The 24,766-nt window shown below is 38.3% G+C and overlaps 1 protein-coding gene and 1 pseudogene across 1 annotated transcript in view; both read right to left on the bottom strand.

Annotated features, from left to right (window-relative positions):
• LOC102409250 (guanine nucleotide-binding protein G(q) subunit alpha) overlaps nt 1–24,766 on the bottom strand; it is a 318,910-nt gene that overhangs the window by 42,117 nt on the left and 252,027 nt on the right. The gene's annotated exons all lie outside the window — the stretch shown is intronic.
• Nucleotides 11,295–11,408, bottom strand: LOC112584024 (annotated as a pseudogene).

The raw sequence follows: 24,766 nt of genomic DNA on the forward strand, positions 1-24,766 counted from the left end.
CCTAGGGAATGTGGAACAATGAGCTGAGAGAACTTGGGCTCCTGACTGTTCACAAGCAGCAGAACTGCTGGGCTGAACTGGGTTGCTTCCTTAGAAAAGAAATTAATGTCTATAACTCTTGAGGCCACTGTATTTTCAGGATGCTTTGTTACAGAAGCTGAGCTTTCCCCTAATAAACTAAGGAGAACATGAATTAGGAGAAGATGACGGCCTCATTTCCCTTTCACATTTCTGTGCTTTAAGTTTCCTTATCTGTGAAATAAGAAGGGTAACTGATATCCTTTCTGGCTGCAAAATTCTATGATTCATTGTTATTCTCCTTCCCATGAGACCTGCCCAAGCCTACCCTAATAAGCACTCCGCTTCCTCCAGCTTGCTTTTACTGGGACTTGTCAAGGTCTGCTCCACAGCTTTCATTTACACTGGTAACAGCTTTTTATCTCAACTTGGAGCTTGTGTCATTTACTGAGGATCAAAGCCTTAAGACTGAGTTCATATTTGAAAGTTCAGGTACCAACTTGGAATTGATGAGATTTTAGAAAGGCAAGGACTCCATGAAATTATTCTAGTGAAACAGAACCTTCAAGTTAAGGTCTGCTTGTATTAAAAACATAAACATGCTGTAAATTTGTAATAACTGTTTTCTAACAGGCTAAAATCTATCCCAAGTACTACAAACTGCATCCCCTTTGTTTATTTATTTTTAACCAGCAAAGGATCCATCCTCAAGGACCTATGATCACATAATGACTTCTGTCACTTTCGGCTACCCCAATATTTATTTACCTTCAGCAGCCCTACAAATAATCAACGTTCTTCCAGGTTAAACATCTCTTCTCCCTATTTCTATAATTACTCTTATGTCACTAAGTCATTTTCTTTCTGCCTCCTCCTTAGCTCATAAATAGTGCCTGTTAGAAAGAGAACTGCTAATATGACTTTCATATCTGTATCTCTTAGAGTCCAGTATCTGTTTTTATAGGCTTGGGCTTCCAATTCTTACTGGCACAGGAAATACTTATTACAATATTTTCTATCACTATTACCAAGCCATCAGCTATCACCTTAAAGCTCTCACTGCATCTTGGATATCAATTTGTATAAGGACCTTATCAACCAAAGCTGCATTTCTGGCTTCCACCAGCTCTGTGAGTCCATGAGCTACACAAATGTTCTTCAGTTTCACTAACTACTTACATACCTCCCACTGTACACCAATTATTTCTTCAACTTCCAAGAGTCCAATAACTAGCTCCAGGCACAACTGAAGCCCTTAGTTCTTACCAATCAACATACAGTTCCCAAGATATAAATATCACACACACTTGAATTGCTTTGAAATTTTCTAAGCCTGCTTAAATTCACCTTTGTCCCTAAGAGCTAAAAGTAAAATTCTAAAAGATACAAATATTAATCATTGCAAGTTCTTGATTAAATACTTAGTCTAAAAATATTATATAAACTTAAGTCAAATTAAAGTCTAAAAGTTTATTGGAAACCTCAAGTAAAAAGGATTATTTACCTCCAGCAGTGGTATTTGAGAATTTTATTTTTACTACCCATTTCCAAATTATCTCTTCCTTTATACAAGCTGCATGTGTTTTTTACATGATTTTCCCTAAAGTTACTGAGTGTAGGTATCAACATCTTTGAGTTAAAGCAGCAACTCAACTAAAAGCCCTGAAGACATAAACATTCAAAACACAATGTCAAGGAATACATTCAAGAAACATTTCATAAGTAAAAAGCAGAAGTATACTGAGATGGCACAAATGATATGCATGACACATCTATGTTTTAATAGTTACTACATATGAAAGTATTTGTTTCTAAACTAATTGCTTGATTTTAAAATGAAAATTACATATACACGGTAAAAAAAATTTAACATCAAAAAATAAAGAAAAGTAGGAATTCCTTCTGTTACAGATCCACAGTACCTCCCATTTTTTTCTTCTATCATTTCGGAAAAATAGTATGTACATACAAACATATAATGTGTATTACGTATTCATAATTTTTAGATAAATGGAAATATACTATATGTACTGCCTATGCTTTGGTTTTTTTCCACTTATATGTTTTTGAGACTATTCTATGTTAGCACATGTAAACCTAGCTTACATGTTTTTGAAAAGTTTGAGTAATTTTCTAAGTCAGTCATTTTGATGATCATTCAGTTTTTTTTCCTAGTCTTTTCATTCTCTGCACATAAGTTTTTGTACAAATGTGCACAAACAAGTAAAACTTCTGAGGCAAAGGGCATGTGTATTTGAAATTTTGAAAGATATCCAAATTGCTTTCAAAAGAGACTGCTGTATATTTGATTTAAAAAACAAATCATGGCATTTGTAAAGACTAAAAACAGCCCGTTAAAATAAATATACAGATAAAAGTAAATAAAAGAACTTAACAGCGTGTCCTTAGGATATGAACCAATCTGGATATGTATAAGCCTCTAAAGACATACTTTCTTGGAAGAATTCTATAGACTCCCCTTGAAATTACACATTTCAGATTTTATAAATCAATGTTACGTTTTATAGATCAATGTAAATAAGGTATTCAAAACAACATCATGCAAATGTTATCAGTAATCCAAACCTAATGCCATTATGTGCAGAAAAGAAATCATAATTTTACAGCTCTCTAATATCTTTACACATTTTAGTAAATCATTATCTTTTTGGCCTTTCAATGAGTAATTAGAAAATTGGGTGTTAAATGAACAGGACAAATCCAAAATCTACATTTCTGTTAAATTCAATCACAGAAAAAAGTGAACTTTCTTCATTAGGTTATTTTTCAAAGCAAAAAACAAAGATGGGATAGTCCCTTGTCAATCAGAATTTTGAGATAACATGTTTTTCTCTTTATATGCCAAATATTTAGAAGCCCCTGTTCAGCTCGGTTTCCTTAATCATCAAGTGCAGGATGTTCCTATAATTACTGCTCTCTACTGCAAATAGGAGGTAGGTCTGTGGAACAGGTCAGAGGACAGACTGACGTGTTCTCCTTCAACACGTAACCCAGGAAACCACGCCCTCAACCTTGGGACAACTTAGGAAAAGGACAGTGACACAGATACTTTCCAGATATCTAGAAGAATGAAACAAAGGAAAAGGCTAGCCACAGAAACAAAGCAGCTGGTTGGAAATTTTTAAAAATGTAAAACAAAGCTCAAGACTGCAATACTGTACTGAATAAGAGTACAGTACATGAAAGGAGAACAAGGTTTTCACCTCCCTTTGCCTTCAAGAACTATATACACTGTGATAATAATATTTTATGCACAAAGCAATTTAAATTGTTTTCTCCACATCCCTGTTTTCTGTGAGCCAATGATCTTGCCATTTGTGATTTCACTAATTGGTGTACTTTTCAAGGAGGTAATAACTCTGACTTTGGTGAGGGATTAGTATATTGTGATAGATCAAATATGAAGAGATATCACTTACATTCATTGCCAGGGTAAACAAAAACGGTTACTCTGAACATTACTGAGCTGTACAAATGTGAAGCTGAAAATGTCCTGTTTGGTGGGATGATTCTGTAAACAGACATACATGGAGTGAAAAGCAAAGCACCCTGATGATGCAGTCACAATTTACTTAGAAGACAGGTGAGAAACAGCAAGTGAAAATCTGTAAATGATTAGCAGCCTTGAGGACTGCAAGCTGCTCTGGAAAGCCCATAGAAATGTTCCACATAAGTGCTATATTTATACATCCTGCAATACGTTGCTATAAAATAGTATTATAGCATCTTGTTAGTAGTGCTGTTTTAATTGTAGGCTTACATATTACTGGTACTGTTTAGCGCCAACACTAGTAAATGTGAAAATTGCAAAAGGTTTAAAAATGGTTAGCTGGCGCCTAAATTTTCATCCAAAGCCATTAGAAAAGATAAACAGAAATTCATACCATTTTACTGTGGAAAAAGAAATATAAAGCTATGCTCTGAAACTAGAAAAAAAAGGTTAAATCAGGGAAGTATCGGGCTTCCCAGATGCTGCTAGTGGTAAAGAACCTGCCTGCCAATGCAGGAGACATATGAGATGCTGGTTTGATCCCTGAGTTGGGAAGATCCCTGGGAGGAGGGCATGGCAACCCACTCCAGTATTCTTACCTGGAGAATCCCAAGAACAGAGGGGCCTGGCAGGCTACAGTCCATGGACCGCAAAGAGTCGGACAGGACTGAAGTGATTTAGCATGCCTGCAGGGAAATAGCAGGCTTCTGGACTACATTTTTACATAACATAGAGCCTGGGGGTCATCTGCTGCTGCTGCTGCTGCTACTGCTAAGTCGCTTCAGTCGTGTCCGACTCTGTGCGACCCTATAGATGGCAGCCCACTAGGCTCCTCTGTCCCTGGGATTCTCCAGGCAAGAATACTGGAGTGGGTTGCCATTTCCTTTTACATACAGTTAATTCAATCTCTTAGTTTAATGATAAGTGTACTCAGACTGGGATATTAAGTGATTTTCCCAGGATTAATAGGTAAACTAGTGAATTCTGTTTTCTTAATCTATAGTTCAAGGATATTTCACAAGAGCAATCCAGTATCTTGCTCATTTTCGTAGTTTGCTTTATGCATGGAAGAAGTTACACTAGCCTAGGTCCTAGCACCCTCCAGGACACTCTAGGAAGACTTTCTAATAGTCAGCAATGGCAATATGGGAAATTAGATTAAATATCCGATGCAGAGTAAAACCCTGGCTTTGTCGGTAACTAGCTATGACATTTGGCAAGTACTTAACCTCACTGGATCCCAATTTTCTCATTTTTAAGGAGTAGGTCAATAGAGGTAAACCCTAACTTTAAGTTCTAACATTTTATAAATGTGGTCAGTTTGTCAAAAAAGAAAAAAAAAAATACCATATTTTTGTGAGGCAGCGTCTTTGTCAGGACAACTTTGGAGTTTACCTTCAGCTTTATGCAAATACTTCCCTTCTTTAGCTAGGGTACCATCTAGTGGACATTTGGTTGACTTGACAGTCAACAGCAATAAGAACTTCAATTTACAAAAGTGCTAACAAGAACTATTTATTCACTTTCAAAATACCAAAGGACTGGAAGGACATTAAAAGATCATACTGATCATTCTCCCTGCCTTCAGAATGGGTCAAAATGACTATCATCGACATGTACGAATCCATCTTCTTATTACTAAAGTGACCGTGTGCCATTAGTAGAATGCCAGAAGAACAATGACTTCAAGAAGCTAGAATTACCTATGGAATGGGAAGGAATATGCACATCATATATCACAGAGTTTAATATCCAGACTATGTAAATAACTCTTAAAACACAACAGCATAAGAAAAAAAAACCTGATTCAGAAGAACTGAAAGACATTTCTCCATAGACCTACAAATAAACACATTAAAAGATGCTCAACATCACTAATCATTAGGGAAATCAAAATCACAGTGAGATACTACTTCATATCTATTAGGATTGCTTTTATAAAAAACAAAACAAAACCCAAAATAATAACTGTCGAGCAAGGACGTAGTAAAATTTGAATCCTTATACTTGAATAAAAATACTGAAGCCCTTATGACAAACACTATGACAGTTTCTCAAAAAATTACAAATAGAAATACTATATAATCCAACTATCCACTTTGGGGAAGAAGAAAGAATTGAAAGCAGTAACTCAAAAGAGGTGAAAGCAAGAACTTGAATATTTATATATCCATTTCATACTCTGGCCATCTGATGCAAAGAGCTGACTCATAGAAAAGACCTACATGCTGGGAAAGATTGAGGGTAGGAGGAGAAGGGGACAGCAGAAGATGAGATGGTTGCTGCTGCTGCTAAGTCACTTCAGTCGTGTCCAACTCTGTGTGACCCCATAGACGGCAGCCCACCAGGCTTCCCCATCCCTGGGATTCTCCAGGCAAGAACACTGGAGTGGGTTGCCATTTCCTTCTCCAATGCATGAAAGTGAAAAAATAAAGCAAAGTCGATCAGTCGTGTCAGACTCCTAGCGACCCCATGGACTGCAGCCCACCAGGCTCCTCCGTCCATGGGATTTTCCAGGCAAGAGTACTGGAGTGGGTTTCCATTGCCTTCTCCGTGAAACGGTTGGATGGCATCATTGACTCAATGGACAAGAGTTTGAGCAAATTCCAAGAGAGGACAGGGAAGACTAGCATGCTGTAGTCCCTGGTGTTGCAAAGAGCTGGGCACAACTGAATGACTAAACAACAACAACAAACACCCAATTCATAGTAGCATTATTCAAATAGCCAAAAAGCAGAACAACCTAAATGTTTACTGATGGATGAATGGATAAATAAAATGTGGTATATACATACAGTGGCTTCCCTGGTGGCTCAGTTGGTAAAGAGTCTGCCTGCAATGTGGGAGACCTGACTTTGATCCCTGCGTTGGGAAGATCCCCTGGAGGAGGAAATGGAAACCCACTCCAGTATTCTTGCTTGGAGAATTCCATGGACAGAGGAGCCTGGTGGGTTACAGTCCAAGGGATCATACATACAGTGAAATATCATTCAGCCTCAAAATGGAAGGAAACTGTGATACATACTACATGGACAATCCTTGAAGACATTATGCTAAGCAAAATACCTGAGTCAAAAAAGGACAAATAATGTATGATTCCACTTAGGAAATGGGCTTCACTGATAGCTCAGTTGGTAAAGAATCAGCCTGCAATGCAGGAGACCCCGGTTTGATTCCTGGGTTGGGAAGATACCCTGGAGAAGGGATAGGCTACCCACTTCAATATTTTTGGGCTTCCCTTGTGGCTCAGCTGGTAAAGAATCCGTCTGCAATGCGGGAGACCTGGATCAATCCCTGGGTTGGGAAGATCCCCTGGAGAAGGGAAAGGCTACCCAATCCAGTATTCTGGTTTGGAGAAGTCCATGGACTACAGTCCATGGGGCCGCAGAGAGTCAGACACAACTGAGTGACTTTCAGTTTCACTTTCACTTATGAAATACCAAGAGTAGTCAAATTTCTAGAGACTAAAAGTAGAATAGTTGTCAGGGGCGGGATAGGGGAGGAGAAGTGGAGAGTTAATAGTTAATGGGTTCGGCTTGTTTACAAAGAAAAAATTCTGGAGAAGGATGGTGGACTGACGGCTGTACAACAGTGTGAATGTTCTTAATACCACTGAACTATACACCTAAAAAGTGGGAAATTATATGTAAAAAAAACTGGTATTAGTAAGAAGCAAAAAATTGAAGACTGTTTTTAAAGAAAAACTCGTTTCCTTAAAACTTTATTTTTAAACTCGCCTAGTTCTTTTATCATTAACTCAAAATACATACGAGAGAGTGAATTTTTCTTGATAACTGTTGGAACACTTTCAAAAGAGGAAGGTATACTTCTAAGAATTTGGGAGAAAGAAAACAACCATCATTGTCTGTTGTGAAAGTGTTAGTCGCTCAGTTGTGTCTGACTCTTTGTGACCCCAAGGACTGTAGCCTGCCAGGTTTCTCTGTCCGTGGAGTTATCCAGGCAAGAATACTAAAGAATACTAGAGTTGGTTGCCATTCCCTTCTCCAGGGGCTCCTCCTGACCCAAGGATCGAACCTGGGTCTCCAGCACTGCAGGCAGATTCTTTACCGTCTGAGCCACCAGGGAAGTCAGTCCCTTGTGATTGTTGACTAATAAATAAGGCATATTTGATGAGACTTCCGAGTGTCCCTGACTTTCTCTGAGTGTGATCCAGAAGGAAGAGGTGTTAACCGCACAAACACTCGGTTTCAGGCTGGGTTCAGCACCAGGGGCACACAAGACCATGGCACTCAGATGCCAGGGTGCTGGTTATGTGGTTTTGCTGCCATGGTCTGTGGCCCAAAGGAGGAGGGATTGTAAGCTAGCGACAGCTGAACTGCTTCTGCTGGAGCAGACCAGCACTCCATAAAGAGTGACTGCCTCTATGTGATACCCTGTGCTCTCGTTTTCAATGACGTGGCTGCATGGGGCCCATGGCAGGGGCAGTTTATAAAAAATGGCTGTCCTTAGCAAAAATTAATTAACTTTAGGTTCTGGTAAGGCCTTGCCGGAGAAGGCAATGGCACCCCACTCCAGTACTCTTGCCTGGAAAATTCCATGGACAGAGGAGCCTGGTAGGCTGCAGTCCATGGGGTCGCTAAGAGTCAGACACGACTGAGCGACTTCACTTTCACTTTTCACTTTCATGCGTTGGAGAAGGAAATGGCAACCCACTCCAGTGTTCTTGCCTGGAGAATCCCAGGGACGGGGGAGCCTGGTGGGCTGCCATCTATGGGGTCGCACAGAGTCGGACACGACTGAAGCGACTTAGCAGCAGCAGCAACAAGGCCTTTCCAGTGCCTTTCCCTTCTGAAATACTCTCTGTGCTCCTGTACTTCATCTTTCTCTACAAAATCTACCTTTGGGAAGAGATCTTGGGCAATTGACATAGCCCTAAAATATAATGCCAGGGGAAGCCTGATGTGTGTTGCCATTTTAATGAGGTCTGACACAGGCCAAATGTAGGAACCTCTAACTTTGGAATCCTTGATTCAGTGAGCTGGCAAGGGGATGAACTAGGGGAAAGGTATGGTGGTTCTCTGGGTTCCTTTAAAGCTGTGTTTTCCAACCTCAGCCCTATTGACATTTGGGGCAGGATAATTCTTCATGCTGAGGGGCTGTCCTGTGCATTACAGGATGTTGAGCAGAACCCTGACCTTTCCCACTAGACGCCAGCGGTACTCCTCCAACTGTGAGACCTAGAAACGTCTCTAACATCGGCAAATGTTCCCTGGGGAGCAAAGGGTCTCCCTCGCAACCCTGCTGTACTGCCACTGCTGTAAACGTGCCATGTAGGTGGTCAGCTGCTCTACCAATAGGCATCACGGGCTATTCTTGCCGGGGAGCTTATAAGCTCACTAAGGAATTCAGATCTACATAGAAACTATTAGAAAATGACACACACCAGGATACAGGATTAATTGCTCAAAAGTGAAACAATGACAGTAACTCTTGTCAGATTTCCACAAGGACCTACCAGTGCAATTTGATTAAATGGAATGAGAATATTAATGTCTAAGGAGAAGTCTCTCCTTTTAAGACGACAAAACTGCTTAAAGGAGAAAGAACAATATAGATCTCAAATTGGACTATTTTCATGACATCTCATGTGCAAAACCTTCTACCTTCTTCATCCCCCTTCAACCCATCGTGAATATTTAATCAAGACTACGAAGTTTTGAAGTAATAGTACCCCCTGCCCTCCATCTGGCTCCTTCTAGAAGGGAATAAGCCCTACAATATCCTCTAATGCAGATAATTCATGTTTTAATGTTTTGAGGCTGTACCTTTGTTTTCAATTAATTTGGCTGCATTGGGTCTTAGTTGTGGCACACAGGCTCTTTACTATGGTGCTCAGGCTTAGCTGCCCTGTGGACTGTGGAATCGTGGTTTTCCAACCAGGGATGGAACCCACTTCCCCAGCGCTGCAAGGTGGATTTTTAATCACCAGGGAAGTCCTCAGGTTGTAGCTTTTGAAAACAAGGGCCTGTGTTGCTCTGGAAGGCAGGGAGTAAAGCTGGCCTTTGTTCCTTGTACCCCACTGGAGTAGCACCGTACATTACACCACTCAACAGGAACAAATCTGTCACACAACACAGCAAGGGGAGGGAAGAAACTGCAAACTCCCCGCAACCTTCACACAGCCATCCCCCAGCAGGTGTGTGCACGCTAAGTTGCTTCAGTCGTGTCACAGGCCTAAGGTACAATAAGAATGTCTGAGTTTCTTATCTACAGAGACTGTTATACTCTCTCAAAAGAAGAACGCTAATTGTAATAATTCCAAAAAGAATTACCTTTTTTCAAAGAAACGGACTCTTAATGGAGGGTTGTATACTTGATTAATGAAACAGTGATGACCACTAGTTTTTCCCCTAGTGATGATGTATGTTGGTTACTGGAACTGAATAATGAGCAAAATGATTGGCATAACTTGAGAAATTTCAGGTTAGCTTAAGAATTTAGCATATGGTCTGGAATATTGATAAATCTATGTTGAAGCTGAAACTCCAATACTTTGGCCACCTCATGCAAAGAGCTGACTCATTTGAAAAGACCCTGTAGCTGGGAAAGATTGAAGGCAGGAGGAGCAGGGGACGACAGAGGATGAGATGGTTGGATGGCATCACCGACTCAATGGACATGGGTTTGGGTGGACTCCGGGAGTTGGTGATGGACAGCGAAGCCTAGTGTGCTGCGGTTCATGGGGTTGCAAAGAATCGGACACGACTGAGCGACTGAACTTAACTGAATGTTAATTTCAGCGTTTATTATGTATATCATTCAACAAGATTAGGTTTCAAATTTATCTTAAGGTTTAAAAGGTACTCTCAAGAGAAGAAAGACAATGATCACGTCTAACAATGAACATTCATTCACTGTCTGATCATGAATGATATCAGACAACTAGATCAGTCAACTACCCTGGAAGGCAGGCAGCAAAGATGGCCTCTGTTCCTTGTACCGCACTGGAGTAGCACCCTACATTATACCACTCAATAAGAACAAATCTGCCACACAACACAGCCAGGGGAAGGAAGAAACTGCAAACTCTCCTTGACCTTCACACAGCCATCCCCAGGCAGGCGTAAGGTCCAATAAGAATGTATGAGTTTTATTCAACTAGATGTTGGTTCATTTATAATCTGCTTGTTGCCTGGAGGATTTGTGGAAAGGCAGGTAAACACTTCACTTCACGTGCCCAGACCCCCAAAACACAATCTCAAATGACACCAGAGACCAGAGCCTGCCTGACTCAAAAAAAAAACCAGGGAACTCATTATTAGTGTCAACAACAGGCTTTTGTCAGAAAAGACCTCCTCCTCCTGGTTCTTTTCTCTGACTATCTTTCCCTTTGAAAGAGCTCACTTCTGTGTGAGGTAGCGTCTGAAATTCCAACCTGTGAATCATTGAGCTGATGGCTCAAACTGCACTAAATTCCTGCTCCAACTTCAGGAAGTTTTTGGCTTTTGGCTTTTAGGAGCTTTTCCTTTTGGTTTGACAAATTCCAGAGCAAGACCTCAGGCAAGACCTTCCTTCTCAGTAGGAAAGCAACTTAAGGCATGGAACCTCTGGTCACTGTAGTGAATCTGAATCAAAACAAAAGATTATATATGTTTTATAGCTGTGCCAATGGGACTCTTACTGGGCACTGGGCAACCTGGACATTCAATCACAAAGCAAAGGGGAAACTTTTAAGATTTTTATTTTTCAGGTTATGAAAAATAAAACATGATTCACCCGTTTCCTGTATTGTTTTTTTTTTTTTTCCACGCTCAGGAGAGGACACTGCATCTCCTCCTCATGGTTTCAGGTGCTCTACACGTTCAGAGAAACTTCTCTAGTAACAAACTATAGAAATGATCCCTGAAAGTATAGTCTTTCCTGTATTGTTTTTAATTACTGGGGGTTTTCTTGGCAGGGAAGTGTTAGCAGTGGACTGGGTCTAGCCATTAAGCTAGTTTCATGGACTATCCTAAGATGAGCCGAGAAGCACTCTGGTACATGAACACTATCTGTTAAAAACTCAGTTTAATGAATACACAGCATGTGTGAAAGACCTTTTAAATCTGATGCTGTCTCTTTCTTTTTAGTAAGTTGACAGCCTGCTTAAAGGATGCAGGGCCAGTGAAGGGATGGGGAGAAATAGGGCATACATTAAACATAAGCTTGGGCTGCAACAGATTCAAGGATTAGTTTAGCCTGAGTTCGTTGGGCATGTCAGCCTGGGACTGCTGGGGAAGTGAGGCAGGAAACCAGCTGCTGATTATGGTATGCATTAACATGCTGAAAATTAATCAAAAAGAGCATGTTTAGTGTCATTATTTTTTTTTTAAAATGAAAACTAAGAGGCACCAGGTGAAACTAAACAGAGAATTAAAGATGTATTCCTCTTGTCAGTATCACATGCCCCGTGAGCATAAGTGAGCGGGAAGGATGTCTACAATCTTCTGGGTGGGACAAAACTGACTTGAACTACTGATCCCTCTGATTCAGTGTTTGGTGGACGGGACTGGCTATGTAATTTGCAGGGCCCAGTGCAAAACAAAAAATGTGTGGCCCACATTCAGAAACTAATATGGTGACATCAGAGCATTAAACCAAAAGTGAGGCCCTGTGTGACTGCATGTGCTTGAACAACCTGGGAAGCTGGTCCCGTCACTGGAAGAGATTCTGTAAGTTAAAACCTACAAACCGAATGGAATTTACGCTTGCAGCAGTTTCTGACAGTTTTACCTTAAACTGAGCCACAGGAAAAAATATGTCCCCAGACTCTCAAACCAAAAACAAAACCCAAACCCAACTCTGTTAACTGGGAGGTTGGGAGGCAACTATTTCCCATATGCCTACTCCAAACTTGCTGTTTTTCCTAATGGAGACGAAGATCCCAGCAACAAGCAGATCATCTTCCCACAGATGACAATGACTTGCAAGTGAAGAGCACTGTGCAATGCAGACCTGGAATCCTTCTAAACTGCAATCTAAAGTTTACATTGCACTTGGTCCAAACACACACACACACACACACACACACACACACACACACAGATACAACAGAAATTGAAGTTTCACCAAACGATCATTCTCCTGACTGTGACATTCTTTGACAGCTTCTATACAATTTCATTTACATTTCTCTTTAAAAATAAAATGTTATTTTTTAATGAGACTGCTCAAGACTCACCATATGGAATTCACAACTCAGTAACAGTTGCAACTCATTGTACTGAAACCACAATTTGGAAGCGCTGTTACAGTGGCTACTGTTTTCCTTTTTTCCTGCCAGGTGTGTTCTCTTCCACATGCCCCAGTCTTTTGGAAATCCAATCTGCCTCTGACCACTAGGTCAGTGTATCGGACCCTCCTTGAGATTTTCAGTTCTGAGTTGGAGTGGAAACTCCATTTTCTGTTGGGTTCCTAAGCTGGGAAGATGTGATTTGGGGTTGTTTGAGGAGGAGAAGAGAGAGATTACCAACTAAATTCCTGGTTCAAGGAACTTGGAAGGCAGCTTCCCAGCTGCATTAACCACTATGTGCTTGAGTAAGTTTGTGAGAATTTCTCTCTTTAATTCCAAAGTACTAACATAAACACTATGATAAGCAAAACATGTAAGCAGATAACAAGTTATGCATATGAATAGCTGTATCTTAAAAGCATATTGACTTCAGCTCCTTTATTAATGCATATTAAAAAACCCTTTCCTTCTGTTCTTAAAGGAATTTTCTTACCAAAAAAAAGCTTTCTTTTTTTAGCATTTGCACAAATAACACTTTTTATCATGTTTTTATCTTATTGAACAAATATTAATTAGGTCTATTACTCTAGCTATAAGGCATAAATGTCAAATTAGAGCTCTTTTAAAGAACTCATCCCTACTGAATTAGCCACAGATGCTGATGTTTAGAAATGAAACTTATAACAGCATTTCTTTCACCATTAAAATTATCAATAATATGAATCATCATTTGCCAAATGGACAGCTATGTGCTCCAATTAGTCTACATATTATTTATTTTAATAATCCTCATAACACTGAGACAAACAGCATCCTTATTTTGTGCATTAAAAGGGAGGCACAGGGATACTAATATACTTTGGCTATACTTTAATATAAAATAAGAAGGTTAAAAAAATAAATAAACATTACACAGCTTGAAATGGGTGTAGCTGCAAATCAAACCAGGACACTTTTTACTTCCTACTTTCATGTTGCCTCTTAAAGGACTGTATTCTAAAGTTCCTAAAAAGAAATCTCTGTTACCTTATTCCTTTTTGAAAGTGACAATTCACATCACATGAGCTGGCAATTCAAAAAATAAAATACTGCTCTCATTCGTTTCATCACTTCATTGATAAAAACATACTAGTGATGTCACTGTAGCAGATTTAACTAAGGCAGCAGAAAAAATGTAAACAATGGTGGCTATTCTTGCCTCAGACAGAGTCTTAATCTAATCTCTTTGAAGAAAATTTCATGCAATCCGGACCTCCTATTAAATACTGAGTCTGGAGTCCCATCAAATGTGCTATTTTTCTGGAGAAAATAATCCATCACAACATTGTATATAACTGTAAATAACTGAGAACAACTAAATTATCCAAAAGTAGAAGACTGGTGAAACAAATCAGACTGCATCTTAAAAAAATACTATTTTAGATACTAAAAATGATATTATGGATGTACAATTAATACCAAATAGAAAGTTGTTCATTATATATTGATGTAAAAAATAAATTCAAAATAACATTATTTTTTAAATAATTTTAATGATTTATTACATTTTAATTATTTTAATATTTAATGATTTAATTATTTAAATACATTTTTAAATACATCTGATTTTGATGATATAATACAGGTTTTATTTTTATTGATGCATACAAAATCTCTGGAAGGTTAATGTGAAACTGTTAGTGGGGATTATCTCTGAATGGTTGGATTAAGGCCAATTCTGTTTTTGTGTCATTTATTTTACTCATCTGTATTTTCTGATGTTTTCCATGAACATATATATTATGTGAATTAAGAAATGATATTTTTAAAGTTTAAGAAATCTTATTTTTTAAGCTTATGGATTAAATGTGGTTAAATTTTTTAAAAAAGCTTTTTAGTCTGCCTTTTCTTTTCCTAATTGCTTCAAGAAGCATAAAGTGGAGGTGTGAGTGAATGGGCTTCCCTGGTGACTCAGAGGTTAAAGTGTCTGCCTGCAATGCAGGAGACCTGGGTTTGATTCCTGGGTTGGGAAGATCCCCTGGAGAAGGAAATGGCAACCCACTCCAGTATTTTTGCCTGGAGAATCCCAAAGACGGAGATGAAATGGCTAGTCAAAGAAGCTTAGCCATATTAGAAAACATCCATTTTCCGTCAACTTGCTGAAAATGTCTTCAAAACTGAGACAGCCTTTAGAGATAATGCAAATTAAGGAGTTCATTGAAGTAAGGGAGAGAGTTTTATGAGGCTACGATTTATCTCAATATTTGTTTGTTCATCTTAGATGGAGCAAATGCAGACGATTTAAAGCTCAAAATAAATAAAAGCTCTACTTTTGCAGATGCTTAAAATTCTGTGAACTGGAGGAATCTGGACCACTTTAGTGGCTTCCCAGGTGGCTCAGTGGTAAAGAATCCGCCTATCAAGGTAGGAGACAAGTGTTTGACTCCTGAGTTAGGAAGATTCCATGGAGGAGGAAATGGTAACCCACTCCAGTAATCCTGCTGGAAAAATCCCATGGACAGAGAAGTCTGGCGGGCTATAGGCCTTGGGGTCACAAAGAGTCAGATACAACTGAGCCATTGAGCATGAAAGCATAAATCTCTAGCAGTAGAATTACTGGATCAAAGGGTATAACCACCTCAAAGGGTTTTACAAATTACCATACAACTGGCAGACTGTACCAGTTTATCCTTCTACCAGCAGTATAGGGCTTCCCTGGTGGTTCAGACAGTAAAGAATGTGTCTGTAACGCAAGAGACCCGGGTTTGATGCTTGTGTCAGGAAGATCCCCTGAAGAAGGGAATGGCCACTCACTGAGTATTCTTGCCTGGAGAATTCTATGGACAGAGGAGTCTGGTGGGCTGCAGTCCATGGGGTTGCAAAGAGTTGGACATGACTGAGTGACTATCAGTTTTACCAGCAGTATATAAGAATGTCTGTTTCTCTACATCTCTTTCTTTTTAATCATTGCCATTCTAATTGGTTAAAAAAGACACTTTCACACAACAACTGTATTTCTGTGACTATAGAATGATCAAATTTACCTTTAAAAATCAATTTAGAGAAGCACATACAGAGGATGGACCAAGAACCTCCACAACTCCACCCTTCCACAAAAGAAATGAAGTGGCACACAAAGTTTTAAAATTATCAATAATTTTAAAACTTTGAAAATTAATCAAAGGCTTGCTACAATCTAAAGAGCAATTACTTAAGAAAAACTGCTGAACTGGGTGAGAACAGTGAGTTTTGTGGCATTTTAACTTGTGCTATTCCCACCCCTCTTCCCAGCTCTACGGTAGTCTTGAAAATTAACAAGTCTCCCAGCCTCAGAAGCTGTAAAAACCAGCAATAATATTAAATTTAAATGAACTAACACTCCAACAGGCATACTGGCAGAATGGGAAAAAAAATACGATCCAACCATATCCTGGCTACAAGAGATTTACTTTAGATTCAGATACAAAAGGATTAAAAATGAAAAGATAGAAAAAGACATACTACACAAAAGTAATCAAAAGAGTTGAGGTGACTACAGTAGTATGGGACAAAATAGATTTTAAGACAAAAAACTGTTACTAGAGACAAAATGGGACATTTTATAATCCTAAAAGTTAAATTCATCAAGAAAATCTAACAAGTATAAACACATAATGCTGAAACGTAAAGTCCCAAATACATGAAGCAAAAACTGACGAAATTGAAAGGAGAAAGACAATGGAAGAGTTTAAAAACTTCACATCTTCACTTTCAATAATGGATAGAACAACTAGGCAGAAGATCAACAAATAGAAAGGAGACTTGAAAAACACAAAAAACAACTAGAACCAACACATATGAATAGACACAACAACAGAATTCACATTCTTCTCAAACGTTCAGATGGCAATACTCTCCTGATTGAAAGACCTCTTAAACATCATCCCTATCAAATCCCAGCTGGATTGTTTTTTCAAAAAATGGATAAGCTGATCCTAAAATTTATATGGAAAGGCCCAGAAAAAGGCCTTTGCATTAAGGAAGGCCTTTCCTTAGCCATATTTAAAAATTAACTCTTATGGATCAAGAATTAAAATGTAAATGCTAAACGCTCATTTTTTTTTTTGAAGAAAACAGAGGGGTAAATTTTCATAACCTTAAATTATATTTCTTAGATATAATACCTCAGCATAAGCAATTAAAGAGAAATTATTGTTTAGTTGCTAAGTTGTATCTGACCTCATGGACTGTATAGCCCACTAGGCTCCTCTGTCCATGGGATTTCCCAGGCAAGAACAGTGGAGTGTGCTGCCATTTCCTTCTTCAGGAGATCTTCCCAATCCAGGCATCAAACCCATGCTTCCTACACTGGCAGGAAGATTCTTTACCATTGGCCACCAGGGAAGCCCAAAGAGAAATTAGACTTCATTAAAATTAAAAATTTTTGTTCATCAAAGGACACTTTCAAGAAGGTGAAAAGATCATCCAGAGAATGGGAGAATATATTTGTAAATTATATTTCTGATAACAGCTTGAAAAGTTAATGTGAAAGCCATGTGCTACTCTTTGCAACCCCATGGACATGGGATTTCCCAGGCAAGCAAACTGGAGTGGGTTGCCATTTCCTTCTCCAGGGGATCTTGACCACCCAGGGATCAAACCTGGGTCTCCTGCATTCCAGGCAGATTCTTTACCATCTGAGCCACCAGGGAAGCCCAGTGAAAGCTTGGAATGTACTATAAAGAATTCTTACAACCTAACAATAAAAAGACAAAAAAGCCTATTTAAAACGGGCAAAATTTGGATAGATACTTGTCAAAAAAAGATACACAAATGGCCAGTAAACAAATAAAAATGTTATTGGTCATTGAGGACATCAAAACTACAATAAGATATCATTTTATAACCACTAGGATGGCTAAAATTTTAAAAAAGCAGACAATAACAACTGTTGGGTAGGATATGGGGAAGTTAGAACTTTAATACTGGTAAAGTAATACTGGTAAACTTTACTACTGGTAGGATTGCAAAGTGGTACAGTTACAATGAGAACAGTCTGGTAATTCTTCAAATGCAACCACAGAATTACCAAACAACCCAGAAATTTTACTTCTAGGAGTATCCAAAAGAAGTGAAAATACATATCCAAAGAAAAAAGTGTACACAAATGGTCATAGCAGCATTATTTGTAACAATAATAAGTGTATCAACCCAAATGGCCATGCAGTGGAATATTACATGGCAATGAAAAGGCACTAAAATATGGTACCACAATATATGATTTCATTTACATGATTGTTCAGAATAGGCAAATCCATAGAGACAGAAAGTAGATTAGTGGTTGCCTAAAGGTAGGGAGTGGAAGGAAGAGGGAATGACAGATGATCATGAAAGAGTTTCACTTTGGGTGATTAAAATACCCTGAAATAACAGAGTAGTGACTTCCTGTTTCTAGTCTGGCATGTAGGTAGCTCGGAAGTTGCCACTCCATCCTAACAAATAAAAAGGTGAACAAAAGTTAAGATCAACAACTCTTTTCAAATCCAACAGAGAAGGACAGACATAAAGCAAACCACTGTCCCCCAAACTGGAGAGACAGATTATGTGGGTACAGAATCATAATCTGCTAGAGGAGAGACCATGAGAAAAAATCTCTATGGGAACCACTGCTGAGGTAGGAAAACCTAAATTGTAATTGACAAATTGCTGGAGGCTCAATGTGGACAAGACCATTATGAAAAGAACAGAGCATTCTGTTCTTCTTAACAAGGGCTACCCTCAAGAGAAACTATTATACAAGAGTCTAAAGTATTTGGGTTTTATTAGAGCTTAACTAAGCTGGGGAGAGACATTACTTTGCCAACAAAGGTCCGTCTAGTCAAGGCTATGGTTTTTCCTGTGGTCATGTATGGATGTGAGAGTTGGACTGTGAAGAAGGCTGAGTGCCGAAGAATTGATGCTTTTGAACTGTGGTGTTGGAGAAGACTCTTTCGAGTCCCTTGGACTGCAAGGAGATCCAACCAGTCCATTCTGAAGGAGATCAGCCCTCGGATTTCTTTGGAGGGAATGATACTAAAGCTGAAACTCCAGTACTTTGGCCACCTCATGCGAAGAGTTGACTCACTGGAAAAGACTCTGATGCTGGGAGGGATTGGGGGCAAGAGGAGAAGGGGACGACAGAGGATGAGATGGCTGGATGGCATCACTGACTCGATGGACCTAAGTCTGAGTGAACTCCGGGAGTTGGTGATGGACAGGGAGGCCTGGCGTGCTGTGATTCATGGGGTCACAAAGAGTCAGACATGACTGAGCGACTGAACTGAACTGAACTGAAGCTGGGGAAAGGAAACGGCCACTTTCAAATAATTCGAGCCATGCTATCCCACCTAATGGGGCAGGTTTATCTGTTGAGGGGACAGGGAAGATATGAGAAGTATTTGCAAAGGTCATAACTTAGTAGCACAGATTTAATGAAAGACTGAGACCTCATCATAGGACTACAGAATGCTTCTCCTTCCCCATACCTGGCCACCACATTACTAACAGACCTACTTACAGAAGTTCCTTTCACCCAGTATATCTTGAATAGCTATCAAGAAAAAATTACAAGATACATGTAATTAGTATTAAAAGGCTAAAATTCCATTTAAGAGAGCAAGTGTTAGAATGAGACTCGGATATGGTAGGGAATGTTGTAATTATCCAACTGGTAATTTAAAACAACTACGATTAATATGCTACAGAAGCTAATGGATAAAGCAGACAGCATGCAAGAACACATAATATAAGGAGAGAGATGGAAATTCTAAGAAAGAATAAAAAAGAAATGCTAGAGGTCAAAAACATTGTAACAGAAATGCAGAGAGCATTTGATTACTAGAAAAAACATGCTGAGGAAAGAACTGCTGAGCTTGATAATATCTCAATAGAAACTTCCAAAACTGAAAAGCAAAGAGGAAAAAGAATAAAATCATTAAAGGAGCATAGCCGAGAACTGTGGGCAATGACAAGAGGTGTAACATAGGCATAATGGGAATAAAAGAAGGACAAAAAGTGAGAGAGAAAAAGGAACAGGAGAAATACTTGAAGCAGTAACAACTGGGTATTTCCACAAGTTAAACTCAGATACTAAGTGGGATAAATATTTTTTTAAAAAGCAAAAACAAACAGAAAAACCAAATGTAGGCATATTATATTCAAGCTGCAAAAAAGACAAAGAAAAAATCTTGGAAGAAGCCAGAGGGGAAAAAAGCTCCCATAGAGAAGCAAAGATAAGAACTGCACCTGACCCTTTCTCAGAAACCATGTAAGCAAGAAGAGAGAGCAGTGATATATTTAAAGTGTTGAGATGAAAAAAACATAACCACCATAGAATTCTGTACCCTATGAAATTATCCCTCAGAAGTGAAGGAAAAATAACACCTTTCTCAGACAAAAAGTGAGAAAACCTATTGCCAGCAGATATGCCTTGAAAGAAAAGAAATTATTTAAAAGGAAAATGATATAGGTCAGAAATTCAGATTTACGTGGAAATAGAATAAATGAAGGTCAAATAAAAACTTTTGCTTTTCTTATTCTTAATTGATCCTAATTGTTAACCATTTGCTCAAAATAATAAGAGAATAATGTATTTGACTATGAGTGCTTATATATATGCCTATGCATTCTTACATAAGTAGGAATGAATGACAGCAATGATACAAGAGATGGAAGGGATGAATTAAGATTGTCTTGTTATAAGTTATATATACAACCTATATGCTTTCAAATAAAATATTCAATTAAACCCACAAGAGACAGAAAAGAAGACAAAACAGGATCAAAGAATAAAGGCAATGGATAGAAAACAGTATCAAATATGGCAGATACTGATCCAACCATATTAATAATCAGTTTAAATGTTATTGGTTTAAATATACTAATTTAAAAACAGAAATTATAAAAGTTGATAAAAAAATAAGACCAATTATATGTTATCTATTTCTGCTTTATTGACTATGCCAAAGCCTTTGACTGTGTGGATCACAATAAACTGTGGAATATTCTTCAAGAGATGGGAATACCAGACCACCTGACCTGCCTCTTGAGAAACCTATAGGCAGGTCAGGAAGCAACAGTTAGAACTGGACATGGAACAACAGACTGGTTCCAAACAGGAAAAGGAGTACGTCAAGGCTGTATATTGTCACCCTGCTTATTTAACTTATATGCAGAGTACATCATGAGAAACGCGGGGCTGGAAGAAGCACAAGCTGGAATCAAGATTGCCGGGAGAAATATCAATAACCTCAGATATGCAGATGACACCACCCTTATGGCAGAAAGTGAAGAGGAACTAAAAAGGCTCTTGATGAAAGTGAAAGTGGAGAGAGAAAAAGTTGGCTTAAAGCTCAACATTCAGAAAATGAAGATCATGGCATCTGGTCCCATCACTTCATGGGAAACAGATGGGGAAAAAGTGGAAACAGTGTCAGACTTTATTTTTTGGGGCTCCAAAACCACTGCAGATAGTGACTGCAGCCATGAAATTAAAAGACGCTTACTCCGTGGAAGAAAAGTTATGACCAACCTGGATAGCATATTGAAAAGCAGAGATATTACTTTGCCAACAAAGGTCCATCTAGTCAAGGCTATGGTTTTTCCAGCGGTCATGTATGGATGTGAGAGTTGGACTGTGAAGAAAGCTGAGCACCGAAGAATTGATGCTTTTGAACTGTGGTGTTGGAGAAGACTCCTGAGAGTCCCTTGGACTGCAAGGAGATCCAACCAGGTCCATTCTAAAGGAGATTAGTCCTGGGTGTTCTTTGGAAGGAATGATGCTACAGCTGAAACTCCAGTATTTGGCCACCTCATGTGAAGAGCTGACTCATTGGAAAAGACTCTGATGCTGGGAGGGTTTGGGGGCAGGAGGAAAAGGGGACGACAGAGGATGGGATGGCTGGATGGCATCGCTGACTCGATGGACGTGAGTTGAGTGAAGTCCGGGAGTTGGTGATAGACAGGGAGGCCTGGCGTGCTGTGATTCATGGGGTCGCAAAGAGTCGGACACGACTGAGCTGAATTGATATGTTATCTACAAGAAAATCACTTCAAATATTCAGACACATGTCAATTAAAGGTAAATGGATGAAGATATATACACTGCTGCTGCTGCTGCTAAGTCGCTTCAGTCGTGTCCCACTCTGTGTGACCCCATAGACGGCAGCCCACCAGGCTCCCCCGTCCCTGGGATTCTCTAGGCAAGCATACTGGAGTGGGTTGCCAATATATATACTACACTAATACTAATCTAAATAAAGCTGAAGTAGCTATATTAATTTCAGACAGAGCAGACTTCAGAGCAAGGAGAGTTATCAGGAATAAGGAAGGGCATTACATAAAGGGCTTAATTCTCCAAGAAGATATAACAATACTTTAGTGTAAATGAAAGTGAAACTGAAGTCGCTCAGTTGTGTCCAACTCTTTGCAATCCCATGGACTGTAGCCTACCAGGCTTCCCCGTCCATGGGATTTTCTAGGCAAGGGTACTGGAGTGGGTTGCCATTTCCTTCTCCAGGGGATCTTCCCTATCCAGGAATCGAACCCGGGTCTCCTGCACTGCAGGCAGAGGCTTTACCCTCTGAGCCACCAGGGAAGCCCCACTTTAATGTAAACCTGCACTTAAAATTAGGGTGTCACAATATATGAGGTAAAAACTGATATAACAACATCCTTCTATCATAAACGGACAGATTCAGCAGGCAAAAAATCAGGACATAGCTGAACTCAACAGCACTATCAATCAACTGAATAAAACTGACAGCTATTGCCTACTTCATTCAAAAACAGCAGAATAGAAATTCTACTCAAACTCACACTCAACATTAATAAGACAGACCACATTTTGGGTCATAAAACACCTTAACACATATAAGAAATGATAAAATGTATGTTCTCAGACCACAAGAGAACTAGACTAGAAACCAATAACAGAAACATGACTGGACAATCTGAAAATATGTAGAGGTTAAAAAACACACAAAAGGGGAAAAAGAAATTTTAAGATAAATTTTACAATATTTTGAACTAAATAAAAAAAATTATCACACTTTGTGGGATGCAAAGTATATAGTGCTTAGAGGGAAATTTATAGCACTGAATGCATATATTAGAAAAGATCATATAAGAGATTAGATAGAAGAAAGATAATTACATATGCTTCCACCTTAGAAAACTGGAAAAAAGGAGAAAATAAAATCCATAGTAAGCAGACAAAAATAAATAATAAATATTAGAGCAGAAGTCAATGAAACTGAAATCAGGAAATTACCTAGTTGTTTTCCACAAACTGAATCATTGAAAAGATCACATTAGATCATTAATAATAATAATAATAAATAAAATTGATATACTTCTAGCCAGGTTGAGGAAAAAAGAGAAGGTACGAATTACTGATATAAATGAAAGAAGGGACATTATTACAGATCTCAAGAACATTAAAAGGATAATAAAAGATTATAATTTCCCTAAATTTGATAATCTTCATGAAATGGATCAACTTGTTGAAAGATACTATCTGCCAAAACTTATACAAGAAGAAATAAGACAATCTAAATATCCAGTAAAGAAACTGAATCAACAGTTAATAACCTACCAAACCAGAAAACAAAAAGCCCAGATGGCTTCATTAGTGAATTTTATCAAATATTTAAGGGAGAAGTTATGCCAGTTATCTGTAATCTCTTCCAGAAGGCAGAAGCAGAAGGAATACTTTCTAACTTATTCCATGAAACTGCATTATTCAAATAGCAAAAGCAAAGACATTAAAAGAAAACTACAGACCAGTATCTCTCATGAACTTAAGATGAAAATATCCTCAACAAACATTAACAAATCAAATGCAAAAATGTATGAAAAGAATTATACACACCATGTCCAACGGGATTTATTCCATGTAGGAAAGGGTAATTTGATACCTTAAAATCAATTAATGAAATTCATCACATCAATGGGCTAAAAAAGAAAAATCACATGATCCTATTGATTGATGACGAAAAAGCATTTGACAATATCCAATACCTATTCATGATAAAAATTCTCAGCAAAACTGGAAATAAAAAGGAACTTCTTTGACTTGATAGAGAACATCTAAAAAAGTCCTACAGCTAACCTCATGCTTAACGGTGAGAAACTAGGAGTTTTCTGGCTCAGACCAGAAACAAAGCAAGAATGTCCTCTCTCAGCAATACTTTTCAACACTGTAATGGAAGGCTAACTTAATGCAGTAAGACAAGACAAAGAAATAAAGGTATATAATTTGGGAAGAAATAAAGGTTTTGTTTGTCCTAGATGACATGATAATTATACAGTATCATTTACATTAGCAGAAAAAAATAAAATACATAGGTGTAAATCTAACAAAATATGTACAAGATCTAAATGAAAAGAACTACAAATTTTGATGAAAAAAATCAAAGAAGTAAATAAATGGAGAGCTATTTCATGTTCTCGGATAGGAAGACTCAGTAACACCGAGATATCAGTTTTTCCTTACTGATCTACAGATGCAACAAAATTCCAATCAAAATCATAGCTAGTTACTTTATAGATATCAACAAACTGATTCCAGGTTTATATGGATTAGTAAAAGTCCCAGAATGGACAACAGAATATTGAAGAAGAATAAAGTTGGAGGACTGACACTACCTGACTTCAAGACTTATTATAAAGCTGTCATAATCAAGATAATATTGGTGAAAGAACAAACAGAAAACCCATAAACAGACACACATAATTATAGTCAACTGATCTTTGACAAAAGAACAAAGGCAATAAAATGGAGAAAAGATAGTCTTTATAACAAATGTTGCTAGGATGACTGGATATCCATTCATTAAAAAAAAGGACTCTAAACACAGATCTTTTACAAAAATTAACTAAAAAATTCATCATAAACCTGAAAGTAAAATGCAAAACTATGAAAACATAGGATAAGATCCAGATGACTTTGGTATTGCAATGATGTTTTAAGCTATAACACCCAAGGCACAATTAATGAAAGAAATAAT

This window comes from Bubalus bubalis, chromosome 3 (assembly GCF_019923935.1).
Source record: "Bubalus bubalis isolate 160015118507 breed Murrah chromosome 3, NDDB_SH_1, whole genome shotgun sequence".
Lineage (NCBI taxonomy): Eukaryota > Metazoa > Chordata > Mammalia > Artiodactyla > Bovidae > Bubalus > Bubalus bubalis.